This window comes from Myotis yumanensis, unplaced genomic scaffold, assembly GCF_028538775.1.
Source record: "Myotis yumanensis isolate MYYU_CA2020_CCGP unplaced genomic scaffold, mMyoYum1.0.hap1 SCAF_7, whole genome shotgun sequence".
In the NCBI taxonomy this organism is placed as follows: Eukaryota; Metazoa; Chordata; class Mammalia; order Chiroptera; family Vespertilionidae; genus Myotis; species Myotis yumanensis.
In genome coordinates this window covers 61,041,134-61,063,583 of record NW_027223758.1, presented here as the reverse complement: position 1 = coordinate 61,063,583, position 22,450 = coordinate 61,041,134, and the positions used below count along the sequence as shown (strand labels likewise).

Genomic DNA, 22,450 nt, shown 5'->3' with positions numbered 1-22,450 from the left:
AGGCCGCGCTGGCTGAAAGCAGGTTTCTGGAGTTTGTTTAGCTTCCATAATTGCAACATTGTTTCTTAGAGTGCAGCTCAGAGGCCGGCAGCAGCAGGCGGGGAACCTTGGCTTCCTCCATCACTGGAGCAAGCAAGGCTCCTGTTCACTTCAGCTGCCTGGCTGCAGGCCGCCATCTTGGTTGGCAGTTGATTTGCATATCGCCCTGATTAGCCAATGGGAAGCATTCGGGGGTATGGTCAATTTGCATGTTTCTATTTTATTATATAGGATATATGTGTGTGTACATATATATACGCACACACATATATATGTTACTGTTTAGAGTATAACAAATGTCCTCCTTCCCCTCCCTATTGCCCTCCATCCAGTCCATACCCCTAAGACCTAAGGTTTTAAAATACCTTTCTCATCTTTCATGAAATTCTGAAGAGATTTTTGATTTGTTTCCTATCTCTAGCATATAAATTTTTTCCTGTTTTTGGTTAATCCTCACCCCAGCATATTTTTCCATTGATTTTTAGAGAGTGGAAGGGAGAGAAGGAGGAGGAGGTGAAGTGGGGAGGGTGCAGGAAGGGGGAGGGAGGGAGGAAGTGGGGGAGGGAGAGAGGAGAGGGAGAGGGAGAGGAGAGAGAGAGAGAGAGAGAGAGAGAGAGAGAGAGAGAGAGAAGAGACACACATCTACTGGCTGCCTCCCACATGCACTCTGACCAGGGCTGAGGATCAATCCTGTGTTCTTTCTGTACAAGGGACAGCACTCTAACCACTGATCAACACAGGCAAGGGCTGTTCTTCCCTTTTAAGTCAAAGTTATATAGCTTAAATGTTAACCAACTTAAATGATTCACTTTTGTTAAGTTCTTTTTAAAATGTACTCACTTGATGATGACTTGATCTGCTCACAGGAAAAATAACTGTGTACGTGGAAAAGTTCCAGAGAAAATTCCATATATTAGCTTTTACAATAGCAAAGTACTAAATGACCAAATTTTAAGCATCCTTGCAGACTTTTCTCTTTTACACATAGGCCCAGTTCTTTCTTTCTCTGTGCTTTAACTTTTTCCTTTACTTTTTAAAAATAACAAAAATAATATATGCCACCAGAAAAAGTAAAAAAAAAAAAAAAAAAAAAAAAATTCAAAGGAAAAATTAAACACTCTTGCCCATTCTCACTCAAACACCCACAAACTTATCTGAGCTCACAGTGTATTTCCTTCAAAGCCCTTCTTTATATATATGCAAACACATATTCACATATATGAAGTATTTTTTAGCCATTTCCTATGTTTTTCAAAGAATAATAATCTGACACGCTCCTCTCAAGTTTTATCCCTTACCCAATAATATAACATGGAGCTTTTTAGGTCAGTATAGATATATAAACCCAATTCAACATTTTTAATGCCTCCTACTATAAAATATGTTCAATAAACATTCATATGAACACACCAATGTTTTTATTTCTGCAAAATAGAATCCTGTAAGTCAGGTTGCTTACCAAAGGCCTATTTATTTTTAATTTTCAAGTGTTTTGATTTATTGGCTATAAATACTGAACAATTGCTCCAGACATGAAAATAGTAATTTTTATTTATTAATGATAATGGTCAGTGGTTTACATACAGTGGCCCTATGACTTCAAAGAATAGCAGATTGGTTAATGCAAAAGTGGGTTGGAGCCCAGGGAATCATCATGACTGCCCACTCGCATTATAACTACTGCTGCTGCTATTGTCACTACATATTTATTAAGTATTTGCTATGAACCACTCTCTATTAAACAGTGTATATCTATTATTTTATTTGATCCCCTCAATAACCCATTGAGAAAGTATTATTATCATTTCATAGAAGGGTTAAAAATCTTTCCCAAAGTCACACAGAAAACTAGGATTTTAATCCAGTTAGTCTCATCTGAGGGTTAATGTTTTAACCCAACACATAATCAGGATTTCATAGCATATCACAAAGGCAGATAACTAAATATTTGTGGCATATGCTCTCTAAAAAATTAAAAATAGAGGAACAAAAAATTCACTAGAAACTGTTAGGGTCGTCTTCAGCTTTGAATTACAGCTCTTAGGTTTATTCTCAAATCACATGAGCAATTCTCTTACTTAAAAATAAAAATGAAAACCTACCACGCTTAGGCAACAGTGTGGAGGCAAAATAAGTTTTATTGTTTATTTCCCTAGTAAACAAAATAGTTAGTGACAAAGTACAAGATAAAGAAATAGATTTATTCTATTTCTTTCAAAACTACCAAGGTTCACTGAGAAAGATGAATTTAAAATGAGACACTTAATATCGTATAAACAATTAGATCAACCTCTGGATCTTTCAGAAGCCCAGAGGATACTGTTTATTCTTCTTGCTTCCTAATGCAATAAGATGACATAAACACACTCCTGTGGCTCTTCTTAAAAAATGTGATTTAAGGTCAAATTATTCAAAACAGATGTCCTATTTCCTTAGCTTACACAACCCTAGAGAAGACAAACATTATCTGATAAGTGCTAATGTAGCTGGGGGTCAGAAATATTTGTGATGAATTACAGAGGTACTCGATGATGCTAAGTACACTACGTTTTCTTCCTCAAAACAAAAGAGTCCTCCATTCACATGTTTTGCCAAGAGTCACCACAAGAATCATTCCCAACATTTATTACTGTACAATTAACACATTCATGACTGCTGGTAGTGAAATGGGAAGAAATGTAGAAAGAAAAATATTGATTATCATAGGTATTTTTATTCAAGTTAAGTCTAATTTTTCTTTTATTTAACCAATATTTTGGTGACTAAGTTATACAAGGCATTGCTCTTAATCCACATGAAGAAACAGATCATGTAGACAAAAACACATTGAATAGGAATACAAAGCAACATAAATTATAAATGCACAATCATAGGATTTTTTTTATGTTAACACTTAAATATTAGGAATAGTAGAGCAATCTAGAGCAGTGATATTAGAGAAGCAGGGAAAGATAAAAGGGACATTTCAAGTTACAATCAAATAAATTTTTGTCAGGCTGGGTAGCTGATGGTGTTCAATAAGATTCTTAGCCCACATGATGCAGAAGAACAGTGATTTCATATCATTCTGACAATTAAATTTTACCTGACAAAAAAGCAAAATAGTAAATTTTGTACTTCTATATCCCCAACCTTGTGTATTACTTGGCATATGGCAGGCTGTGGAATAAACTACCTGAATGTGTTACAAACAAGAAATGGCAATGTATATATTTTAAAATCACTGTATATATATCTTACTGGTAGGGGTATTTTTTCATTAATTTTTGCTCCTTATTATTTATACTAGAGGCCTGATGCACGAAATTCATGCAAGAGTAGGCCCTCGCAGCCCTGGCTGCCTCTGCCTCAGCCCTTGCAGCCCAGGCTTCGTCCGGAAGGTAGCCATTCAGTCTATTTGCATATTACACTTTTATTATTATAGATAATTAAAACCCTAGAAAGAAAGAGCAAACTATGTATTTTGCAAGTATCTCCACAATACATTCCAAATTTTAATCCTATCTTCTTTCACTCCTTAGACCTATAAACATGTATGGAGTAACTACTGTGTGCCAGGAACTGCTGTAGGCACCACTGATTCAAAGCTGAGCAAAACTCAAGCCCCATTCTTAATTCTAGTGAGGCAGGCCAACAGTTATACTGAAATGGTGTAAGCAGTGATAAAGCTATTCCAACAGTCATTTAGGGCATAGAGAAAGGAGCACTAAAGCTAGTTTGGGAAGGTGGGTGTTAGTGATGGCTCTTTAGAGGAAGTGATGCCTAAGCTGAGTCTCAGAATGAGTAGTTAGCCAGGCCAGCAGTGGGAGGAAAATGGGTTAGTGGTTCAGCATTTGTTCATTCAGCAAACATTTATGAGGCTCCTTGCAAGTAAAAGACACTGATATTGAGCATTAGGAAGACAAGTCCATGGCCCTTCAAGTCTAACAGGGAAGGCACCATATAATCAAAGACTTAGAATACAAAATTATAAGTATATGTCAGAGATATATCCAAACACTAAGAGAAGCACTGCAGAAAAGAGAGGCTAATGCAAATGTAGCATTATTGGCAGGGTTAATTAAGAACTAAACTGGTCCATCACTGAGACATTTTAAAGCCTTACACAAATACAAGGATGAACGAATATTTGTGCTTCCCTTTATTCACTGTGCAAACTTTAGAAGGATTAATTGGTGCTCAACCACTGAAATCAAGGTGCGATTGAGGAGCAGCATTTGCACAGTACGTCTTTCCAGGAGAGTAACTTGGGTTCTTCCAGACCTAACAGTGGCTGGCTCCCATTAAAAAACTTTGTTCCTGCAGTTTGATGATTTGATTTTATAAAACTTTCAAGAGCTGCACTGTGGCCATACTGGTCTTCCAAGGAGTTGAACGCCCACCTGGCACACAACCACATTAGATACTCTAACCATTCCTGGAAGGGGTTTGAAAGCTACTTTGTCCGCATGAGAGTTAGCTGCCAGAGAGAGAGTTCTTTGAAAGACCATTTTAGAGAGCATCCTTAAATCTTTCATTAGGCAACATTACTTCCACACCCAGAGGAGAAAACGGCACTCAAGACAGAATACTTATATGCTGTTCAGAGAAAACAACACTTAAATGTTCATACAATAATTTTATAATAAAAATCGCTCAATTGTTTTAAAACTTATCTATCAGACCTTATATTTGTTGGTAGGCAGTGAAATAAAAAGACAAGAGGATGGGGCACTCTTTATCTGGCATTCAGTTATTTATCAGCAACATGAAAAATTAAGTCCTAGGAAACTAAGCACACGAAACACACACACACACACACACACACACACATACACACACATACACACACACACAAACTTGAGCAGCCAAACAGAAATTCCCAAGTCCATTCACTTATTCAGATGACTTGGAACCTGTACTCCATACATACCTACAAATGTTATATGGTTTCTGAATCTTCAAAAATTTATAAGAAAGAAAGATACTGCTGAAAGCAGACAAACATGAGCTGCCAAAAGCGAAGACACTATAAAAATAAAAGATAGTTGAGACAAGTTCAAGTACCATAGTTGTGGGTATACTAAGCCATTACTCTGCAGCAGGACTATGGGAAAGCCTTTATAGTCTTCATGATGACCTTCACTTACCACCAACAGGGTAGAGTGTGCTCGGCAAAGCAGAGGGGTACCTGATAGAGTTCAAAATGAGTTATCATCTAACAGTGATTTGATAATTCCTGGTACTAAAGGAGGTCCATTGCCAGCCACCTTGAAAATTCAGCTCTCCAGGCAACTACCGACTAAGGACACCCATGCTGTGTTGTAATTTGAACTTCAGTTTCACTTTTAATTTCAGAACATTCACTTTCATGATGACATGGCAAAGATGAACTTTCACATGGCCCAATCTCTAGTCTATGGGAAGACACTGGACACTTAGCTTTTAGAATATTCCTGATGCTAGTTCTAGTAAGGAGCTTATAGAACAACCACACATGGTCAGACACCAGGTGAGCTGACATTCATGACCTCCTAGGTCCTCCTGCTGCTCATGAGTCATTTCAGTTCTTGGTCTCACCCAAGCAAACAACCTCACAAAGGTTTCCAGAGAGTTTTCTACTGAAAATTAACTTGCCGGAATAGAATGTAGAGTATTAACTAGTTCCCTTATGCTTTGGATGGCTCTGGACAAAAGATTCAAAATAAAAGGATATTCTCACTTTTAGATTGCTGCAAGTCATCTGGCCCCAAGAGGTACTGATAAAGGCTCCATAGCTGATACCAAAAGGCTGGAAGTTGTTAAAATCTGGCATTCAAAAGGGAGTCCTAGGCACAGGGTGAAAAGTCCTGATACAAAGCAACTTACTTCCCATCTTCAAATTAAAGAATGCCAGGCAGGGCGACTGCTTTATCCTTTAAGGAGATAAAGCCATAGTCCAATATTAAACTGGATTTAGAACATGTATAACTTTTATTAGAAAAAAAAGGCAAGAAATACCATTTGCTTCTTCCTTCATAACCTTCGACTGGAAAGGTTTTGTTGAAAGACCTTATTTTATTTCTTTTGAAACAGGTAGGTTCTGGGGTAATCTGCTAACTACTAACATAGAAAATGTTAATATTCTGTTGGCAAATGCACAGACCATCTTTACACTATACAGAATGTTATAGGATGGCACCTACAGTTCATCACTGGTATAATAAAAAGAATAGCCCTAGCTGGCTTAGCTCAGTGGATGGAGCATCAGCCTGCGGACTGAAGGGCTCCAGGTTCGATTCCGGCCAAGGGCACATGCCTGGGTTGCGGGCTCAATCCCCAGTAGGGGGTGTGCAGGAGGCAGCCAATCAATGATTCTCTCATTATTGATGTTTCTATCTCTCTCTCCTTTTCCCTTCCTCTCTGAAATCAATAAAGAAATATATTTTTTTAAAAAGAAATACATTTGAAAAAATAATAGATCTGGTCTCTGTCCAGGGTTCCTGGCGCAGAGTTTCAAAATCCCTTGGAATTTCCTGAATGACAGGTGTGTATTTGTGATGTTCATGTCTTAACTCGGGGAGGGACCCGTAGATAGCTTCTGGATTGAGCCTGGTCAAGAGAAAGACAAACCACCTGATTAGAGGAATAACATTTTTAGAAATATTGGCAATTGAGTTCAATCTCACAGCCAATGATTTAATTGATCATTCCTATGTAACAAAACCTCATTAAAAGTCTGGGTGACAAAGCTCAGTGGAGCTTCCCAGTTGGTGACCACAGAATGTGCTAGGAAGTGGCATGCCCGATCCTATGAGGAAAGGGCATGGAAGCTCTCTGTGCCCTGCCACAATGCCCCCAAACCTTCCCTTCACTTCTTCCATTTGACTGTTCCTGAGTTGTATCCTTTGTAATAAAACTAGTTGCAAGAACAATGTTGTTGTTTTTTGTTCTATGAGTCATTCTAGTCAATTCTAAACGTGAAGTAGGATCATGGGAATCCTCAAATTTGTGGCCAAGTTGAGCACAAATGTAGGTGACCTAGAAACCCTACTTGCAGCTGGCATCTGAAGCAAAGGCAGTCTTTGGGGGAAGCTTGTTCTTTAACTCATAGAATCCAATGTTAACCATGGATAGTTAGTGTCAGAATCAAAGAAATTTGCCCCCAATTTGTGGGGTCTGCTAACTCTAGGGAATCAGAGCCAGTCTGAACTGACCTTTAGGACACCCAGCTGGTGTTAGAGGGTTGATGTTAGAATGTAATCAGCAGGCCCTCCCTTCCAAGCTTATATTTTGCTGGGACCATTCACTCTTCCCATGTTATGATACAGACCACTGCAGTCTTCCCCCACATGTTCAGCTCACACATGCTACAAGTCTTTGCACATCACATTCTGGAACTTTCTCCTTGTTCTACGTGAGACAAACTCTTTCCTTCAAAACTCACCTAAAGGGCCATAACATATATTTGTATTTCATACAGATAGAAAGGATATTTATGCTTAAGATGAATGGACCAAGAAAAAAAAAAGGTCCACCTTTTGTACAGTATTCTGTTTTCCCAACCCAGCCTCAGCTCCTGGTAATCCTCTTTTAAATGTTATGTTCCACCAACAAAAATTATTCATCATTGCCTAACACACTGCACCTCCAAGGTCATGTACAACTTGTTCCTTCCTCCCATCTCTACCCCAATCCTCTGGAGAACTCCTACTTTCCTCACAGAACCCTCTGGATGATCTCTTGAGGTCTTATGATTCATCTGCTCTTCCCAGCTGGTGCCACACAGTCCCCACCACAGCCCCCACTAGCACGTACCACCTCACCCTGCGTGTCTGTATGCCTCCGAGGCAAAGGACTCTCTCACCGTCTATATCTATCACATTGGCTGCAGTGCCAAGAATACAGTACAGGTGGAGTAATCATGGGATGAATGACATCTGAGTCTCTCAGCTTATTCCTGAGAAGTGAGTAGTGTTAAAAGCATAACTGGCTGAAAGCCACAGCACTCTGTTCCAGGCCCAGTTTGTCACAAAATTATCATACAACCCTGAACAAATCTGGGTCTGGATATTAGGCTCTTAATAATCTGAAGTCTCCCTTGCATGTGTATATATAGATACATACAATTAGGAAAGAAGAAGGCAAATAATTATGGCATAAGTAAATCAAGAGTTAAAAACAATTTCTATTAAGTGTCTGTGAGATTTTAACTAAAAGGGTTCCTAGATCCATAGTCATGAAATGTTACCAGTGGTAGGATAACCAAAATGTCAAAATGTTAAGCCATAGAAAGCATGCAATTAATATTTTCATTAGAACATGCTCAGAGAAATGAAAACTCCTAAAAAAGCCACCAGTTTAATAATTGCCACTTACTAGCCATTTTAGGGAGAAAAGATAATTTCTTACCTTGGGAAGCTTAAAAATCTAAAAAATGTAAAGCCTCATCATACGTCTACCCACATGAAACTGCCTCAAACCCACACATTATATTACATTTTTATACTTTAAAAAAAAGACAAGCACTTGAGTAAAAGGGGGTAAAACTCTGATTACTAATACTATTGCCAAACTTTTCCCCGTTACAAACCAAATGCCAGAAAGGTAAATATGGTTGTAGAAAGCTGAACAGAGTTTCCATAGAAATCTCCCTGAACAAGTACCTACGTGCATGTTTCATTTCTTCTGACCAGTTTCTACTTCGGTGACTTTCAATAACCTAATGTACTTAGAGAGGTTGTAGGCCTTGCCTCCCTAATCCCCAGGTAATTTACCCAGGCCAGCTGTACGCCAAGGCCTGTGGCTGGGCATATCATGATTCTCTATTTAATGAAAGAGGGATCTTTTTCTCTTATATTCAAATGAAGGTGAAATTATTCAGAGACTTAGTCACACATACTAAGTGCACTCAAGCCTGTTCATATCATAAGGGCAGCATTAATAGTCTTAGCAGAACCAGCCCAGCACAAGAGGCAATTACATCTTTCACCTTCCTCACCCATTTTATTCCCTCACCCTCTACCTCCTTGCCACTCCATTCATTTGCTTAAGAATATCTTCAACTAAGCCAGAAAAATCCCTGGGAGGAGTTCATGGATAAAATTCATGGGGATCTATGAACTTGGATGATAACAAAATTAGTTCCTAATTTTCAATACTTGCTAACTGAATGAGGCATTTCCTTCAAATACAGTGTATCAACAAACTACAACTTTATTAGCAGTACTTGCAACTTTGTCACTAGAAAATCACAGAGATTTTCATATCATATTACCATGTTATATTAACTACTTCGAAATTACCAAGCTTAATAGACAGTCATTATTAGTTTAGTGATATATAAAGACATTGTTATTATTATATCACATTTTTAAATATTTAGATTCTTTCATTTAAGTGTAATTGGTTCTATTAAAATCTTCTGGATTTTATGTTAAAAACATCATTCTGAGAAGCAGTCTGCTAAGGATGCCCATGGTCCCAAAACAATTAAGAACCCATGTTCTAAACGTTCATGCCTTTCTAAGATTCCCATTCCCTTAAGTCCACTGCCTTTCAAAGATGTTTTGAGAAAACACAGAATTCCAAGAACCCAGATAGATATAAGTTCCAAGAACCCAGATAGACACACACACACACACACACACACACACACACACCAAACAGTCTCCATCCACCCTCCCACCTCATCTGTGGAAGAAGGGTGTGCAGGGTTGTAAGTAAAGGATAGAAGACCTTTATGTGTAGGCTCTCTGTCCACCAGAGGATCTAGGTGTGTATTCCTCCTTGTGTTGTGACCTCACCAAAACAGGCCACATGCTCCAAAGGAGAATCCAGTCTCACCTCAACATGAGTTAGTTGACAGGAGCATTCAAAGTGTGTTGGTTTTTATACTTGTTTTGCAGATATTTTGTAGAGTTTTTAGACTCATTTCAATTTATCCAAAATTAGCTGCAGAAAATGCTTATTATGTGCAAGTATAAATATTTTAAAATATTACACTGTCACTTGCAAGCCTTGCTGCAATAAGCCAGATTGCATTCAAATATTAAAGACGAGAAAATTCTCAGTGAATAATTGTTAATCTCACTCAGTTTTCATATTACTATAAATAGTGAGTGTGTTTCATTGTAATCATTATTCTGTTTACTTTATAAGCAGAAACTTAAAAGCACAAAGCATAAATATTTTAGGGGATTTACAGAACTAGAAACCTTCAGTTTGAAAACATGCAGGGAAGGCTGAGAGGCTGAGAAATCAGACATTCAGTCACTCATAACACATTTCTTAATGGTATAAACACTAAGCTAAAGGTCAGATTCAAAGCTAAAGAGAATAGGGACCTGGGCCTTGGGGAACACAGTCTCATCCTGTGGGGGAATGCAGATGTGTCTAAGGCATAGCTAGGGATCCAACATGAATGTGGGGTACATAGGGGAAGCACAGAGCAGGGAGTAATTGAGGAAGGATGGAATTGGGAAGGTCAGATCAGAAATGGCTTCTTCCTCAGAGGAGATATTTGTAAAGGATGTGTTTGCCATCTGAGCCAGAGATTAATAAGAAAGAGGATTCAAGTGGAACACAATTGAGAACACTGGTCAGCTTAATTCCTTTGAAAGAGCAGGGGTAGGAACAGAGATAAAGACTGGCCACTGAGATAGAGTAAGGCGTGGGCCTCCCTTGCTTAAGGGCATCACCAACCATGGACAAATTTGGTACAAATCACCGATCCTCATGTGCCAAGTAAAATGATTCCTCTATAGTATATATCTCAGGCAATTTCCTAGGATATTGGGTAAACGTTGTCTCTACTAAATACAAGTATTCCAGGGAGCAAAGCAGACACTGGAAAAGATAAGGAAAGTGGCTAAGCAGGCGATGCTGGTTTGGAAAGGCTCACGGGCTCTATGACTTAGCGGTCAGGTTTCCCAAGTTGCATGTACCAGGTACTGTGCCTAGGACCTGAGGCTGAATGAGACAGACCCAGGTTCTGCCCTCACTGAGCACTTAAACCCATCTGTTTATCTGAATCTGCTTTATTTTTCCCAAACTAAAAGAAGAAAACCTTACATATATGATAGAAATGCTCGCAATTCAATAAGAATGGGAAAATTATCAAATGTGAAACTCAATTCCACCAGTCCGCCACCTCCACTTTGTCCAGGGTCCCCTCAAAAGCAGGGCATTAGAAAAAGGCTTCCCACCTGGCCTGAATGTAAACACAGGTAGAGCCTCATTCCTCTTTTAGCAAATTAACCATGAATTTGTTGTAATCATTGTTTTCTATAATATTCAACCGTTGCATGAAGGTTTACTTCATGAAGAATCCTTGAAGCTGGTGTCCCAGTTCTAAGTGTACCTGCTGGTATGATTTTTATATCACAGTGCCAAACAGAACCAGGCTGCTTATTTTAACACTAGAGGCCCGGCGCACAAAAATTTGTGCACTCAGGGGGGAGACGGGGTCCCTCAGCCCATCCTGTGCCCTCTCGCAGTCTGGGACCCCTCAGGAGATAATGACCTGCTGGCTTAGGCCTGCTCCCAGGTGGCAGAGGGCAGGCCCAATCCCTAGGTGCAGCCCCTGGTCGGGCTCAGAGCGGGGCCGATTGGGGAGTTGGGGCGCTGCCCCCTGTCATGCACAGAGCAGGGCCGATCAGGGGGTTGGGGCATTGCCCCCTGTCATGCACAGAGCAGGGCCCATCAGAGGGGTTGGGGCTCCATACCCTGTCACACACAGAGCAGGGCCGATCAGGGGGTTGAGGAGCTCCCCCCTGTCACGCACAGAGCAGGGCCGATCAGGGGGTTGAGGAGCTCCCCCCTGTCACACACAGAGCGGGGCCGATCAGGGGGTTGAGGAGCTCCCCCCTGTCACTCACAGAGTAGGGCCGATAGGGGAGTTGGGACACCGCCCCCTGTCACACACAGAGCAGGGTGGATCAGGGGGTTGGGGCACCATCCCCTGTCACACACAGAGCAGGGCCGTTCAGGGGGTTGGGGTGCCTTCCCCTGTGCCGCGAGGCCTCGCGCCTCCGCTGATCCCAGTGCTGGGAGGCATATTACCCTTTTACTATATAGAATAGAGGCCTGGTGCACGGGTGGGGGCTGGCTGGTTTGCCCTGAAGGGTGTCCTGGATCAGGGTGTGGGTCCCCACTGGGGTGCCTGGCCAGTCTGGGTGAGGGGCTGAGGGCCGTTTTCAGGCTGGCGGGTGACTAAAGCTCCCAACCTATCCTTTTTTTCTTTTTCTTTTTTTTTATTCTGGGCCAGCTTTAGCTCTGAGGCTTGGCTGCTGAAAGCAGGTTTCTGGCCTTTGTTTACCTTCTGTATTTGATACAATGTTGTGGTCCGGCTGGCTGAAGCCTGGCTGACTAAAGCAGGTTTCTGGGGTTTTGTTTAGCTTCTATATTTGCAACATAGTTGCTTAGAGTTGCAGCTGAGAGGCCGGCAAGTCAGGCGGGGAACGTTGGATTCCGCAGTCACTGGAGCAAGCAAGCCTCCCTGTTCGCTTCAGTGCATGGCTGCTGGTCGCCATCTTGGCTGGCAGTTAATTTGCATATCGCCCTGATTAGCCAATGGGAAGGGTAGCGGATGTACGGCTAATTACCATGTTTCTCTTTTATTAGATAGGATGATTTTTTAAAATTTAATTTGGTTGTCTGGCTGGTGTGGCGCAATTGGTTAGCATCCTCCCATGCACCAGGAGGTCACCTGTTCCATTCCCGGTCAGGGCACATGCCTGGGTTGCAGGTTCAATTCCCAGTAGGGGGCATTCAGGAGGCAGCCTCTCAATGTTTCTCTCTCATTGATGTTTCTATCTCTCTCTCCCTCTCTCCTCCTCTCTCTGAATAAAAACATATTTTAAAATAATTTAATTTGGCCACTTTATTTTGAGGTTTAAAAATCTAGTTTCCCAATTGCTAATAGGATGGAATCCAATGTCTTAAGCATGACACACAGGATTCTCCAAAGTGGGCTCAGCCTGCTTGTTAAGTGTTAGGATCTGTTATCCTGCCTGCCATGGGCCTCTACACTACTCCTCAACACAGAGACCTTCACTGATCTCTCATAGCCAAGAGAAGGATCCAGCAACTAATTCTCTCAGTACGAGTCAAGAAGAGTTTCCAAGAAAGATGAGCTTGGAAGATTAAAAGGAAAGTACAGAGGAATTGTGAGTGCATTCTGAATCCACAGGTCCTCCAAACAGTAGTTTTAGGAGCAAAGGCAAGGAAGGTCTGGCTGGAAACAACGCTCCTATTTGTGAGTTATTTATAAGTCAGATGTTTGAGGCCAGTACTGCCTCTGTATAAACACAGAGAATATAACTACTGTCCCCTTGGACCCTGAAAATGCACCAATGGGCTACTGTTTAGGTATAGGCTGGTCCCTATTCCTCTCTCACGAGCTCATTTGTGCCTGGCTGGTCCCCATTCCTCTCTCGCGAGCTCATTTGTGCCTGGCTGGTCCCCATTCCTCTCTCCCCTGTGTTGAGTGTCTGAGCCATTATGGCGTGATGGCATGAGGGCGTGACGGCCATTTGTATATTAGCTCTTTATTATATAGGATTACTTCCTTGGTGACAAATCTGTCAAACCAGATCAAAAGTCTGGTCTGCTGAATGAAGCAATAAGAAATGAGACTTCTCTTCCATGTTCCTTATATAATAATGTAATGCTTACAAAGGAAAACTTCTAGGTCATTAAAAATCCCTTCTTAAAAATTATATACTAGTGTAAAAATCCTAACATTGCCAAAGATTAAAGAGTAAAATATTAAAAGTCTCCCATTCTTGCAAATCTTTAATTCCATGCCTCAGAGGTGAACAGAGGCTAACAATCTCATGTGTGCACTCCCAGATATTAGATTCATCTTTAAATAGTATTTTAAAGTTATGAAGTAAATCAAAGACTATTTCTGTTCTAGTACCTGCTTTTTCAAGTAGCTGCCAGTATCTTCTACTACAAACTTTTATTTTGTAATGGAATTTCAAGTAAAATAAAATTAGACTATCACATTTTTTACACTAAATTTTTTTGACAAGATATGTCAAGATTTTACATGGAAAATTCACTTGGTTCTTATAAAGTTAAGCAGAACCTTTGCAGAAGTATAAGAGGTAACATACTAGATCCTCATTATTTCTACTTCAGCCAAGAGAGAAAAAAAGAAGCATGAGACAAAAAGGAAAGTTCATAGAATTTTTCCCTATTATACTCTTATTTCTCCTGTATCTCAGCAATAAAAACCAGAGGTCACCCAGTAAAAGAATGAAAATTACTGAGAAATGGTAGACAACCATTTATTCAAACGCATCTATATCCATTATTGCCTTTAGCTAAAGGAATTATTTTCTTTCACTCTCTTCTGGTGCATAAAAACTAATATTGCTGTTTAAATTTTCAGTTTTGTGGAACGTCAGGAGGAAATCCTGAAATGCATCCTAACAAATGGCCAATTCAGAAGTCTAGGTCCAACAGCTACAGAGAGATAATTTTATGGCTCATTTTCCCTCCAACACCTGCTCTCATTAGCGAGGCTTCTTGGAATGAAAAGACAACCAGACTGAAAACGTAATCCTACTGACTAACAATTTACAAAATCAGTTTTCATTGATGTTCAAAGCTGTAAACCTGGTTAGAAGAAACTGCTCCCTGATTGAAACCATTTTATCTTGGTGGACAAAAGCAGTTCTAATGAGAATGGGGTAATGAAGATTATTTTCATCGCTTTCAATACTTGTTTTTCAAGTTCTATTTTTCTCTTCCAAAGGCACACCCATGTCTCCATCACTTCTTCTCAGTGGAGATGTTTCATTAGGCAAGGAATAACTGGAATATGGGAAACAAAATGAAGTCGAGGTTCAGAAATCCAGTGCTATTTTCTTAACACTCACATTTCTGATGCACTGGGTGAAATACCAAGGAAAGAAGAAAGGTGAGATTCTCATTCACCTTGGATGCTTTAGCCTTTTACTTCTAGACTCATTACTTCTACTAATGTCACAAAAGCCCACAGCCTTATTACCAGTTCTTGACTTTACCTGAAGCTCCCAGGGGTGGCCCAACCAAGCATCAACTTCAACTCCTAGGAAAGGCAGACCAAGTCTGTTCTCTCCCAACTCACACAGCGCCCGAGGTCCCATTTCCTCAACTACACAATTGAGATGACAGAAAACATCACTCTCCTTTAAAAGGGATTCTGGAAAGGAATGACACAGGCTGAATATGAAAGCCACATAACGATGGAGTCAGTATCAATATTGTCCCAATGCCCTGGCAGCTATCTGTTCTGCCTTTGGCAAATTCTATTTTTAATAGTCAAGCCGCCAAAATATTAGGTAATATGCTGTCTTTTATACACCTTGAAGTTATGCTATTAGGTAGGCAATATTTAGAAGGGTAATATTTTCCTGTTATATGGAATCATTTACCAGTATGAAGTAGTAATACCTCTTGCCTTACCTTTTTCTGATTTCAGTTTAGTATGGCAGCTTTTCTTTGATTTAGGGGCTGCACCCTTTTATTTTCACACTTATTATTTATATTTAGGATTCATAAGCAGCAAATAGGCCTTTTTTCCCCCTGTCCTTTTTGTCCAATCTGACAATCTCTGCCTTGGAAGGGAAGTTCTACTTTGAGTATATTTAATATAATGTAGCTATGTTTGGGCTTGAATTTTCTATGGAGCCACTTGTTCTTTGTTTCCTTTTCTCCCCCTTATTGTCCCCTTCTGGACTGAGTGTTTTTATTATTTTAATTGTCATGCCAGTAGCTTGTTATTTAGACATTTTTTTCCTGTATTCTTTTCACCATTACCCCAGAGATTACCATATGGATCCCTGAATGACTGAAGTTCAAGATCAATTTGTACTTATACCACTTAAGAAAAACTCAAGAAACTTAGAACACTTTTAACTCCTGATGTATGTGCTACTGCTGTCATGTATTGAAAATGTCCAGGTGAGACCCCAAAAGCTACTACTTCTTTCGTTTCTCACAGTCAGTTTTCATTTAGATCTACCCTTGCTGCTAACTCCCCATTGCTTCTTGACCTTCATCAAAATGATCGAGGATCATTTTCATTTTGCCTGAAGCACTCTTTTTTTGAAATATATTTTATTGATTTTTTTACAGAGAGGAAGGGAGAGTGATAGAGAGTTAGAAACACCAATGAGAAAGAAACATCGATCAGCTGCCTCCTGCACACATCCTACTGGGGATGTGCCTGCAACCAAGGTACGTGCCCTCGACCAGAATCGAACCAGTGACCCTTCAGTCCACAGGCTGACGCTCTATCCACCGAGCCAAACCAGCTAGGGCTAAAGCACTCCTTTTACCATTCCTTTAGTGCAATTATATGGTAATTAATTTCCTCAGCCTTTTCTTTTTTGGTATACAAATAACTTTGTTTCTCAGAGATGTCAATCCAAAGGCTTTTAGCTTCTGCCATTTCTGTTGGGAGGCAACTGTCCATATTATTATTGCTCCTTTGAAGGTGGAATGCCTGTCCTTCATGGCTGCTTTTAGGACTTTCTTGTATCTTGTTTTAGGCAGTTTGACTACAGTGTACTTAAATTTTCCTTGCATTTATTATGCTTAGGTTCATAAATCTTCTTCAGACTTGTAGTTTGAAGCTGTTAATTTTGGACAAGCTTTTGTCACTTTCTCTTTAAATATTACTTCTGCCCCTTTACCTATCTTTCTTTCCTTATGCGACTCCAATTCTGGAAGTTAGACCTTCCGTTTCTTATGTCTTGTGTTTTCCATCCTTTTTTCCTTCTGAACTTCCAGTTATATTAAAGTTTTTGATTAATGCTATATTAAAGTTAAAATGATCCAATATCTGGGTCACCAAAGGGTTAATATTGTTATGTTTTTTGTCCTGTTGATTTTTAGTTAAATCCTGTGCTTTGGAGTACCTGGTTATTTTTAATTGCATAACACTGTAAATGACAAATTACAGAGAAAATTTGAGGCTGCAATTTATGTTACTTTCCTCCAGAGAGAATTTACTTTTGCTTCTGGAAGATGAATGGGTTAGGAAGAGATTGCTTTATTAAATCACTGTGAGAACTGGTCTCTTTCAGATTCACTACTATTCCTTCTGTGTAACCTTGGGGATCCTAATGGGGAGCTTAGTTGTTTATCAGGGCTCCTCTTCCTTGGCAGGATCTGGATTCCAAAACTTCAGGGTCTTGCATAAGATCCAGTTCTCTTTTCAGCTTCTCAGATGGCACTTTTGATTCAGTAAATGCCTGAAGGAGAATATTTTCACCAAAGGGGGAGCTCATCTCTTTTTTGGGGCTGCCTTCTGACTGGGATATTACAACTACAAATACTTGCTGTCTCACAAATTGCATTGCTTTGAAACGATAGCCCTTGACCCTTCCAGATTGTCTAGTGGTTCTAAGTGAACAATGGCTCCAAGCAAGCTAACTGGAAATGGAATGCCACACTCTCATTTAACTGCTCAAGAACAAACCGCTGAAGTTCCCATTTCATTTTCTCCCATATTACATACAATTTAAAATGTACCTGGGGGCTAACTTATTATAAACATCAATATATAATGCAAGTTCTTACTCAAGATGATGCAAGGGTATGTGAATTATCTATATATGAAGATGACCTGGGTGCAAACCTTGGCTGTTAGTCCTTGGGCAAGTTATTCAACATGTGCATCCATTTCACTATTTGTCAAATGGGGATAATTTTACTCCCTATGCCACAGGTCGTTGTGAGGATACAAATGAAACACTTGAAAATATTTAGGAGAGTGCTTTCGACTGTATTCTGCAAAACCTCAATAAGGCTTAGCAAACCATTATTATTATTAAAATAAATATTAATGTCAGTAGTATTTTTCACACCATGCATTCCTAAAGATAGTTCTGTGATTTATACTGGAAGTTTCTCTCTTGAATCTGTCACCTTTCACTATCACATTTTTCTCTGAGTAAAAGACACAACTCAATGCCGATTTCAGCAGCGTGGTTAGTCTGTTCTTTTAAGTTATTTCCCCACAGTTTTCACTGGCACCTCATTTTTTAAGGTGTTTCAAAAAAGCCTCCATATCATAGTCACAACGAAACATGTTAACAGACAACTCAATTTGATTCATTTAAGCTGAGAAAGACTGAAAGCTCAAAAAACCACCTTGTAGTTGGTACCAGCATGCCCAGAAGAATGGATCAGACAGCATCGACTTTGATTCCCTACTCAAGAATAGGAGCTAGAGTTATGGATATTTTTTAGAGATCTACTGGATCTGAATATTTCAACTACTTATGTCTAAAACAAACAAATCTAGGATTTATTCTCTTTGCTTAATAAAGTGAGCATGGGGTACATGGGGAAGCATGGAGAGAATTTCATTAAAACACACAGCAGACTTCTCCGTGAGAGGAGCACTTTCTTGATAACCTGAAGCACTCTATCCCCACTGCAATCTCTGAGACTTTCTGCATGCAACCCTAGACATATGGTTTTCACCCAATATGAAATGGGCAAAACATAACAGTCAGCCACTGGAGGAAAATTCATTTCACAGGTACGAGGGGAAAGTCAGAATCATTCTGGGTGCAATATAGCCCATAAAAATTGTAAATATTAATAATGCAGATGCCATCTTAGATCAAGTGAATCAGCCATATGCTCCCCTGTGGCACTGGGGAGGAAAAGAACTTCCAAATTTCTAAACCAGAATCAGGGCTGAATCATACTTGATAGTTTATTTATAAGGAAATTACCACATTTACAATGAAAGCTATTTAACTTCCAGAAGTTAATGTGCTACTTCACATAATAAAACTACCACAGTTTTAAAAGAAAATGAAAATATTTCATTTTAGAAACAGTAGGTTTATTCTTATGGTGTAAAGTGGTAACATTCGAAAGCAAATTTTATTTGTAAGCAATTCCTTGTAATTCAGAACTTAATGTAAATAAAGACATTAGACAATAGCAAACCACATCTCTTTTCCGTGGGAAATATGGTAGTTTGGCTATTATTGCATGAGTAAGGTTTATCAGTAGCAAGATGACCTGCATAATTAAACTAAATAAAGCATTTTCACACTGTTGCTTCTGATACAGAAAGAGCAAATCTCTCCAAGATGCCAGGCCAGTCTTTCTCTGAAATATTCTACTTATTTGGGTAGGGATGCAAATATAGACCTTGATACTCTGGTTCCAGTTTACTCCAGCAGATCATTATGTAATGCCTCCTATAGGCTGGGCATGTTGCCGAATGGGGAGGGAATGGAAGGAGGAAACTCACACAAAAGAAGGTAAATACAATATGGCTATGAAGCAAACTTGTGCCTACATATTTTGAAAAGTACTGTATTTGGGTGCAAATTCAGACTCAGTAAGTCATTAACCTTATGGACCTGTGATACGAAGCTTTTCCCTTTATTTGCTTTGCCCATTTCTCTCTTGAACTAACTCTCTATATGTGAGTAGCCACTCTCTCTCTCCCGTGACACAGGACACTTGCGTTTTCCCAGCGTCGCCCCCTTTGAAGGGACTCTCCACCTGCACTGAGTCTGGGCCAGTCCAACAATCAAGGTGAACAGATGCCTCAGGCTGGCTAATGGGAGTTCTCCATCCCCTAAAGGTAACTAACCGTGAGTGCATCATTTAGACTTGGGTACATGATCCTCTCCACAAAATGTGTAATATGGATACTGAAAGGGAGAAAGGAGGTCCCGCTTCCTTTTCAATCCTGAGTTGTAGAGAGCTAAACGTGAGGATGTCACTGGTTACCGCTCATGCAGTAGGGAGAAACTTGCCTGAGAATGAAGCCACAGCATAGGGAGAAGCTGAGCTACAGAAAAGGAGACATAGTCTGGTTGGCAGAACCTGGTCCAGCAGTGCCTAAAGCCATACTCCACCAACCCCTATAAACTACTCAAGGCAATAAGTTCTCTTTTATTGTTGTTAGATTTGAATTTTGTAAACTACTACAACCACGCAAGTGGACTAGGGCACCCTTCTATGTCCAATGCAAAGTAGCACCCTGTCAGTAAAGAAGCAACTACAGGATAACTAGTGTCAAATGAAATTCTATGGGGACTTCCAAAGATTCATAGTTTAGACCTGCGTGGTTGTTCTGTCATTGAAAATAAAGTGATAATCTGAAATAGGTAGAAAGATTAAATAGAGGTAGGTTATCCAGAAAATCCCAGAGGTCAGATAAAATATAGTAGAAATAAGGAAAAAGAAAAGTATTTGGAAGAGGGGCCAACATCAGATACCGGTCCAGAAACCCCAAGAAGATTAGAGATTAGACTTAGGAGCAGGCAGCAACTACTCAGAAATAGCTGAGTGGAGTTCCAAAAACAAGGAGGGCAAAGCAATGCTTTCTGACAGGGAATAGCAGGCAGAGTCAGTCAGTAAGCATTCAGTGAGTGCCTTTCAGGAGTAGCCACTTTGCTGGGCAAATAAGAAAGGCTCAATAAAGCATGGCTCTAGCCTTCCAATGCATTGTGGGGCAAGGACACAAAAACGAACTATAACTTTGTAAGGGTAATAATCACACTGTATACAGGTTATTGCTGCAGACCACAGACGCATGGGGGAGACCCACAATCTCAGAATGAAGCATGAGGGTGCAACAGAGGGTATTGGTTGCTACAAATAATATCCTAACATCCTAGAGAAAAAAATGTTCTTACTAGTTATAGAAAATATAGAAAAAACAATCAAAAGCATGCCCAGTTATCTTTGATTCCTATGGAAAAGAGGTAATTATTTTCTTCATGGCACGGTGATATAAATAATTCTTCCTTGATTTAACATTGTAAACAAATGAACCAAAAAGACCATGTGTTCTATCTTTCGTTGATGCTCAGTAACAGCAGAACTGTCAGAACAATGAAGACACTCAGAACGAGAGAAAGCCAGTTGAAATAAGAATCACATTAGGGGCCGTGACCAGTTTGGCTCAGTGGGTAGAGCGTTGGCCTGCGGACTGAAGGGTCCCGGGTTCGATTCTGGTCAAGAACATGTACCTTGGTTGCGGGCACATCTCCAGTAGGAGGTGTGCAGGAGGCAGCTGTTCAATGTTTCTTATTGATGTTTCTAACTCTCATCTCTCTCCCTTCCTCTCTGTAAAAAATCAATAAAATATATTTTTTTAAAAAGAATCACATTAGGGTTTTTCATTGTTATTGTTTTATTTTTGTTTTTAAGAGACCAGAACATTTAACAGTCAAAATCTTGAGCCCTGGAATCTAAAAATCCAGGTTCCAATCTCATGTTTCCCATTTATGAACTGTGTGACTTGATTCTAGAAAGCTTAAACAGTATATACTCTGATGACATCAGAAACAGTTTAAATTAACCTAGGGTAGTAAAACAAAACAAAACAAAAAACAGTGTACATGTCTGGTTTTACTATGCCCAAAGGATAAGAATTTCAAAGTGTAAGTTAACTACATTTCATTTTTGGTGCTGTTCTTTTCCCAACTCCTACTTCTAAGCCAAGGGGAGCTCATTTACGAATTTTCTGAACCTAGAGTTTAATTTGACATCCTACAGAATTCTCAAATCACCCAGAAAAGGCCATTCATAGCATCAACAGCATGAAGTCACTTCCCTTTCTAGGCAACTAGCTATTTTCATGATTATACTAAAGCCAGAGTATTTTAAGCAACTCTGGTGCTGGGTAATCTGAAAATTGCTCTCTGAATCATCAAGTGCTGACCATGCCTTTCATTAGACAATGATTTGAGCCCCAAATGCCCTAACCTGTCTGACCTAAAGTTAGAAATACAACTGTTTAGTTCTTGTAATGAAGCACTAAGCAGAAGAGAAGCTCCAGAATAGCCCCCATATCTCTTCTGAATTACGTAATTTTGGTTATTATTGTGATCACTTACAACTTGCCAGGAGCTTCAGTGATGACAGAAATGCCTTCTATATGGAAGAATTCGGCTCAAGGAACTAAATATAATGCCATGTGGCTATAAAGTAATGAGCCTGATTTCTGCATGTAGCTTCTCTAATTACTTTCATTGTGGTACTTTACAAATTGCATCCTGTCCTTTCATATCAGATCAATTTGAAATGTAAAGAAAGCCTGTCTTATATAACAAAGATCCCAATAAAATTTATATTAAGTTTAATACAATAAACGCACTGACCAAAGCATCTTGGATTTTCAAGGGCATGTCAAAGCCAAATAGTAGCAGCTTCTGGAATTCCAACAAAACAAACAAAGTCTGCAGCCAACTGCTGCACCATATGCTTCTAATGGTTTTCCCGCTATCTAAAGCCAATTTATCCTTTGAACAAAACACACCATCACAGAGGCACATCACTAAAGGCACATTTCTGACCATTTGTCAGTTTCTTGCCATAGCAAGCTTTGAAGTCTGAATAAGAAGCTGAATCCTGCCTGACAGTAATGGACACATTGCCAGTGGCAGACCCTGACAAAAAGGTAATCTGG

The 22,450-nt window shown here is 39.7% G+C and overlaps 1 protein-coding gene across 5 annotated transcripts in view; it reads right to left on the bottom strand.

Moving 5' to 3' along the window:
- PTPRM (protein tyrosine phosphatase receptor type M) overlaps nt 1-22,450 on the bottom strand; it is a 650,734-nt gene that overhangs the window by 401,769 nt on the left and 226,515 nt on the right. The window lies entirely within an intron of this gene.